This window comes from Aegilops tauschii, chromosome 2, assembly GCF_002575655.3.
Source record: "Aegilops tauschii subsp. strangulata cultivar AL8/78 chromosome 2, Aet v6.0, whole genome shotgun sequence".
In the NCBI taxonomy this organism is placed as follows: domain Eukaryota; kingdom Viridiplantae; phylum Streptophyta; class Magnoliopsida; order Poales; family Poaceae; genus Aegilops; species Aegilops tauschii.
In genome coordinates, this window is record NC_053036.3 from 363,840,561 (window position 1) to 363,848,760 (window position 8,200).

Sequence of the window (8,200 nt, forward strand, 5' to 3'; positions counted from 1 at the left end):
GTGTCGAATCAATAAATTTGGGTTGAATACTCTACCCTCGAAAACTATTGCGATCCCCTATACTTGCGGATTATCAAGAATATTTTCTGGCGCCGTTGCCGGGGAGCATAGCTCTATTATTTGAGTCACTTGGGATTTATATCTGCTGGTCACTATGAGGAACTTGAAAGATGAAAAAACCAAAATTTATCCCTCAACTACGAGGGGAGGTAAGGAACTGCCATCTAGCTCTGCACTTGATTCACCTTCTGTTTTGAGTAAACTTGTGACACCTAAACCTGCTTCTGCTATTAATTCTGATAGGTCGCATGTTATTGATGACGCCACTTCTTCTATGCATGATACTTATGATGAAACTACTTCTATGCTTGATACTACTCTGCCACTTGGTGAATTTCTTGATGAACAACTTGCTAGGGCTAGAAAGAATGAAATTATTGAAACTGATAATATTGATGAAAGTGATGATGAAGATTCTCCCCCTAGATACGAATTGCCTGTTGTGCCTGAGGGTTATGTTATGGATGAAGAAACTGCTAGAGACTTTCTTGCTTGCAATGATAGGAGTGATCTTAAGATATTATTAGCTAAGCTGAAAGAAAAATCTTTGAATGCTAGAATGAAATATGATCCTGCTTATGCTACTTCACCTATCTTTGTTACTGATAAGGATTATGATTTCTCTGTTGATCCTGATATAATTACCTTGGTTGAATCTGATCCTTTCTATGGCTATGAATCTGAAACTGTTGTGGCACATCTTCCTAAATTAAATGATATAGCTACCCCGTTCACTAATGATGAGAAAACTCGCTACTACTATATCCTTAAATTATTTCCGTTCTCATTAAAGGGTGATGCTAAGATATGGTTTAATTCTCTTGATCATGGTTGTGTGCGTAGTCCACAGGATATGATTTATTACTTCTCTGCTAAATATTTCCCCGCTCATAAGAAACAAGCTGCCTTAAGGGAAATATATAATTTTGTGCAAATTGAAGAAGAGAGCCTCCCACAAGCTTGGGGGAGGCTTCTCCAATTACTTAATGCTTTGCCTGATCATCCTCTCAAGAAAAATGAAATACTTGATATCTTTTATAATGGACTAACCGATGCTTCCAGAGACCACCTGGATAGTTGTGCTGGTTGTGTTTTCAAGGAAAGAACAGTTGATCAAGCTGAATTGCTATTGAATAATATGTTGACTAATGAAAATAATTGGACACTTCCTGAACCAACTCCTAAGCCAACCCCGAAGAAAAGGGGTATTCTATTTCTCAGTCCTGAAGATATGCAAGGCAAAGAAATCTATGAAAGAAAAAGGTATTAAAGCTGAAGATGTTAAGAATTTACCTCCTGTTGAAGAAATACATGGTCTTGATAACCCGACACAGGTTGTAAAGGTAAATTATCTCTATAGATATGATAAAGCTGAAATCCCGTTTACTAAGTTTGCTAGTCAATGCTTGGATGAGTTTGATGACTTTATTGTCAAACAAGAAAACTTCAATGCTTATGTTGGTAGACAATTGAAACACAATGCTAATATGCTTGAACACTTGAGTAATTATATATCCAGAGTTAAAGGTGAACTTAAACTCATTAGTAAACATGCTTCTATGGTTACCACTCAAGTAGAACAAGTGCTTAAAGCTTAGAATGATTTGCTCAATGAATTAAATAATAAGAAGAATGATAATGCTGTTAGAGTTATGACTAGAGGGGGTAAATGACTCAGGAACCTTTGTATCCTAAGGGCCACCCTAAGAGAATTGAGCAGGATTCTCAGAGAACTAATGTAGATGCACCTAGTCCTTCTAAAAATAAGAAAAAGAAAAATGATAGGACTTTGCATGCTTCTAGTGAACCTGTTGTAGACACACCTGAGAATCCCAATGATATTTCTATTTCTGATGCTGAAACACAATCTGGAAATGAACATGAACCTAGTGATACTGTTAATGATGATGTTCTTGTTGATGCTCAACCTAGTAATGATAATGATGTAGAAATTGAACCTGTTGTTGATCTTGATAACCCACAATCAAAGAACCAACGTTATGATAAAAGAGACTTTCTTGCTATGAAGCATGGTAAAGAAAGAGAACCATTGGTTCAGAAACCCATGCCATTTCCTCCTAAACCATCCAAGAAAAAGGACGATGAGGATTTTGAGCGCTTTGCTGAAATGATTAGACCCATCTTTTTGCGTATGTGTTTGACTGATATGCTTAAAATAAATCCTTATGCTAAGTATATGAAAGATATTGTTACAAATAAAAGAAAGATACCGGAAGCTGAAATTTCCACCATGCTTGCTAATTATACTTTTAAGGGTGGAATACCAAAGAAGTTAGGAGATCCAGGAGTACCCACTATACCATGCTCCATTAAAAGAAATTATGTTAGAATTGCTTTATGTGATCTTGGAGCCGGTGTTAGTGTTATGCCTCTCTCTTTATATCGTAGACTTGATTTGAATAAGTTGACACCTACTGAAATATCTTTGCAAATGGCTGATAAATCAACTGCTATACCTATCGGTATTTGTGAGGACGTGCCTGTTGTGGTTGCAAACGTCACTATTTTAACGGACTTTGTTATTCTTGATATTCCTGAGGACGATAGTATGTCTATTATTCTTGGAAGACCCTTTTTGAATACTGCAGGGGCTGTTATTGATTGCAACAAAGGCAATGTCACTTTTCATGTTAATGGTAATGAGCATACGGTACACTTTCCGAGGAAACAACCTCAAGTCCACAGTATCAATTCTATTGGAAAAATTCCATCGATTATTATTGGAGGTTTTGAATTTCCTCTTCCTACTGTCAAGAAGAAATATGATATTCTTATTATTGGGGACGTGCATATCCCCGTTGAGGTAACATAGTGTTATTCGAAATTTCTCTGGTTTCATGTTATTCGAAATGAGTTTGTTAACAAGACCTGATCAACCTTGTTAGTGGATTCCTTTTGATGAGCATGAGATGGACGAAGTTAGAAAGCACAACCGTTTGTACCCTTCTTTTACTTTCTGTTATTTAGATTAAATAAAGCAAAATTAGTATTTTTCTGTCAGTTTTCTGAATTATATGTGCAATAAAAAAATACCCCAAAAATAAAAGTTCTCCAAATGCCCCGAAATTGAAATATGATTTTTTTCTGGAATATTTGAGAATATCTGGCACTGAGAACACATCAGGGGGAGCAAGCACCTGGCCACGAGGGTCCAGGGCACGCCACCCCCTGGGCGCGCCCCTGCCTTGTGGGCCCATGGTGGCTCTCCTCCAGTTATTCCTGCCACCACACACTCCTTCTTCCTCCCAAAAAAATCACAACCAGCTCAAGCACGAGTTCTTGCTCATCTTGCTGCCATTTTCGATCTCCTTGCTCAAAGCACCTCTCACAAAACTGCTTTGGGGGATTGTTCTTCAGTATGTGACCCCTCCAATGGTCCAATTAGTTTTTGTTCTAGTGCTTCATTCATTGCAAATTTTTGCTGCCTAGGTGACCATGTTCTTGAGCTTGCAAGTCAAATTTATATGGTTCCAAGTAGTTCTAATGCATGATATAGTCTCTAGGCACTTGTGGGAGTAGTTGCTATCAATTTTGTCAAGTTTGGTTCACTTTTATTTTGAAGTTACTAGAAATTTCAGAAAATGATGAAAATGATGAAGAGCTTTTTGAGGGGCTCTTCGAGCCGAAGCTCGAAGGATAAGCAAAGTGAAGAAGAAGAGAGGCCCAAATATAATCTCCCTCGCACCGCGGAGGTCCGGCCGTGTGAATGGCCTTGTGATGATTTCTTGAGAGCAGCCGGGATTTATGATGATTTTTATGAGTTGGCTGAGAATGCAGGCCTCACCGACTTCCTCCGCGACCAACGCGAACAATATCTCCTACTCACTAATATTTTTGTGCAAAATTTTCATTTCCATGCTAGGAGGTCACCACCTTCGGTGGATTTTTATTTATATGATGAGTATAAGGAGATGCCCCTCTCTGAATTTTGTGAGGTTTGCAAATTGCCCTTTTTGGGTAGCGTAGAAGAACCACATCGTGACGATGTGGAGGGGTTTATTGATACAACTGCTGTAGGGGAAACTAGGAAAGTTTCCGATGCACGAATTACTAGCATACATTTTCCTGTTTTACGTTACTTTGCAATACTTGCTAGTAGATGCTTAATTGGTCGCGGAAACTGTGGCAACCTTAGTGCCCCTGATATTGTTCTTTTGTGCCATGCCCTGTTTCGTGATGACACATTTAGTATGGGCGCTATTGTTGCAAAACGGTTAAATCTTAACCGTACTAAGGGCCCCATCTTGGGAGGCATCTTTGCCTCGCGCCTCGCTGCGTACTTTAACGTACCTATTAGGCATTATGAGAAAGAAGAAAAGTTGTTGCCTACTGTTTTTCTAGACTACAAGAGTATGGTTGCACATGATTTCATTGTTAAGAACAAGAAATTAGCTGAACTATAGACCATTCACGCCTGCCGGAACCCCACCTCAGCTACAGAGCCAGATCCGGCACCACAATTTGTTCCTTCATGCCAGTCTGTTTACCAGTGGGATCCGAAGGAGATGGCCAGCCAGTGGCAATCTGAGGCTTCATCTCAGTACGACCCCAACTATAACTTTGGATACCCGCCAGGCCAGCCGTGGCCATAGACCAACTTAGGCCAAAAGCCTAAGCTTGGGGGAGTACGTATGTCTCACCGACATTACATTTATGTTCACACACTCATTCTAGTTGTCGGTGTTCATACTTTTTCATTGTACTATCCATGCTAGTTTATTTTTCTTTTTCTTGCCTTCTTCTTGTGTGTTTGAAAAACCTTAAGAAAACCAAAAAAAATTAGTTATAGCTTTTAGCTAGCTTACTTTTCTTGCTGTAGTAGTATTAATTAAAAGAAAACCCAAAATATTTCCTGATTTTCTTTTGCTTGTTGGGAGCTTTCCCGTGTAAATAGTTTTATTTCCTTTCTTTTCTTTGGGGGTCGAGAGGAGAAGACCATAATGAAAATGTTAAAGTGGCTCTCATATGCATTATTGTTGATTTAATCAAGAGCCCATATTACCTTGTCTTCTCTTTTGTATTAAATGCTTGCAGATTCCAGCTTAGTCCAATGCACGTGCACTATTATTATTTTTCCACATCATTCGGTCGTGCAAGTGAAAGGCAATAATGATGATATATGATGACTTGATAGAGATGAGAGGAGCTGGTATGAACTCGACCTCTCTTGTTTTTGTAAATATGATTAGTTCATCGTTCCTGATTCAGCCTAATATGAATAAACATGTTTGCAATGACAATTAGATATTATAGTTGCTTATGCCATGCTTAATTAGCTAGGAGTTTATAATGGTTTACCTTGCGTGCCAACATGCTATTAAAATGGTTGTGATGTGGTATGATAGGGTGGTATCCTCCTTTGAATGATTCAAGTGACTTGACTTGGCACATGTTCACGCATGTAGTAGAAACAAAATCAACATAGCCTTCACGATATTTATGTTCATGGTGGATTATACCCTACTCATGCTTGCACTCAGTGTTTATTAATTTTAATGCATGTTCATGACTGTTGTCGCTCTCTAGTTGGTCGCTTCCCAGTCTCTTTCTAGGCTTCACTTGTACTAAGCAGGAATACTGCTTGTGCATCCAATTCCTTAAACCCCAAAGTTATTCCATATGAGTCCACCATACCTTCCTATATATGCGGTATCTACCTGCCGTTCCAAGTAAATTTGTATGTGCCAAACTCTAAACCTTCAAATGAAATTCTGTTTTGTATGCTCGAATAGCTCATGTATCAACTAGGGTTGTCTGTATCTTCCATGCTAGGCGGGTTATTCTCAAGAGGAGTGGACTCCGCTCCTCACTCACGAGAAAATGGCTGGTCACCGGGATGCCCAGTCCCATGCTTTATGCAAATCAAATCAAAATAATTGAAAACAAAACTCCCCCGGGACTCTTGTTAGTTGGAGGCACTCATTGTTTCGAGCAAGCCATGGATTGATGCTTGTTTGGGAACTGCCTATAATGTGTGTAGCATGGAAGATATCACCATCTCTTGGTTGTTATGTTGACAATGAAAGTATGCCGCTCAAAATATTATTTATCTCTATTTCAAAAACCGAGCTCTGGCACCTCTACAAATCCCTGCTTCCCTCTGCAAAGGGCCTATCTATTTACTTATATGTTGTCATCACCCTCTTATTAAAAAGCACCAGTTAGAGAGCACCGCTGTCATTTGCATCCATTACTATTAATTTATATTGGGTATGACTATGACTGGATCTCTTTTACCATGAATTACAATGTTTAGTCAGTCCTTGATCTTCAGAGGTGCTCTGCATTTATGTTTTGCGGTCTCAGAAAGGGCTAGCGAGATACCATCTTGTTATATCATATCATGATTGTTTTGAGAAAGTGTTGTCATCCGAGATTCATTATTATTGCTTGCTAGTTGATTATGCCATTGATATGAGTAAACATGAGACCTAAATGTTATTGTGAATATGGTTAGTTCATAATCTTTGCTGAAAACTTGAATGCTGGCTTTACATATTTACAACAACAAGACCAAACAGAGTTTGTAAATTTTTTTCTTTATCACTTTCAGTTTATCAACTGAATTGCTTGAGGACAAGCAAAGGTTTAAGCTTGGGGGAGTTGATACCTCTCCGTCGAATCCACTTTCCCAAACACTTTTGCCCTTGTTTTGGACTCTAACTTGCATGATTTGAATGGAACTAACCCGAACTGACGCTGTTTTCAGCAGAATTGCCATGGTGTTATTTTTGTGCAGAAATAAAAGTTCTCGGAATGACCTGAAAATCAACGGAGAATTATCTTGGAATTAATAAAAAATATTGGCGAAAGAATCAAGGCCAGGGGGCCCGCACCCTGTCCACAAGGGTGGGGGCGCGCCTACCCCCCTGGGCGCGCCCCCTGCCTCGTGGGCCCCTTGGAGCTCCACCGACCTCAACTCCAACTCTATATATTCATGCTCGGGGAGAAAAAAAATCAAAGAGAAGGATTCATCGCATTTTACGATACGGAGCTGCCGTCAAGCCCTAATCGCTCTCGGGAGGGCTGATCTGGAGTCCGTTCGGGGCTCTGGAGAGGGGAATCTGCCGCCATCATCATCATCAACCATCCTCCATCACCAATATCATGATGCTCATCGCCGTGCGTGAGTAATTCCATCGTAGGCTTGCTGGACGGTGATGGGTTGGATGAGATTTATCATGTAATCGAGTTAGTTTTGTTAGGGTTTGATCCCTTCTATCCATTATGTTTTGAGATTGATGTTGCTATGACTTTGCTATGCTTAATGCTTGTCACTAGGGCCCGAGTGCCATGATTTCAGATCTGAACCTATTATGTTTTCATGAATATATGTGAGTTCTTGATCCTATCTTGCAAGTCATTAGTCACCTACTATGTGTTAGGATCCGGCAACCCCGAAGTGACAGTAATCGGGACCACTCCCGGTGATGACCATAGTTTGAGGAGTTCATGTATTCACTATGTGTTAATGCTTTGGTCTGGTACTCTATTAAAAGGAGGCCTTAATATCCCTTAGTTTCCATTAGGACCCCGCTGCCACGGGAGGGTAGGACAAAAGATGTCATGCAAGTTCTTTTCCATAAGCATGTATGACTATATTCGGAATACATGCCTACATTACATTGATGAATTAGAGCTAGTTCTGTGTCACCCTATGTTATAACTGTTGCATGAATAATCGCATCCGAAATAATTCTCCATCACCGATCCAATGCCTACGAGCTTTTCACATATTGTTCTTCGCTTATTTACATTTCCGTTGCTGCTGTTACAATCACTACAAAACTATTAGTGTTACTTTTGCTACCGTTACCGTTACTTCCATACTACTTTGCTGCAAATATTAAGTTATCCAGGTATGGTTGAATTGACAACTCAACTACTAATACTTGAGAATATTCTTTGGCTCCCCTTGTGTCGAATCAATAAACTGTTGCGATCCCCTATACTTGTGGGTTATCAGCAGCCGCATCACCAGTAGCTGACGGTGGTCGCCCCCCTGCGCCCACTTCCAGGGAGGTCGCCGCGTTGACGGCGGGCAAGGGAGCCATAGGGACAGGGTTCTCGCGAGGGCTTTCAAGACCGGCAGGAAGTAGTCCCCACTCATCGAAAGGGG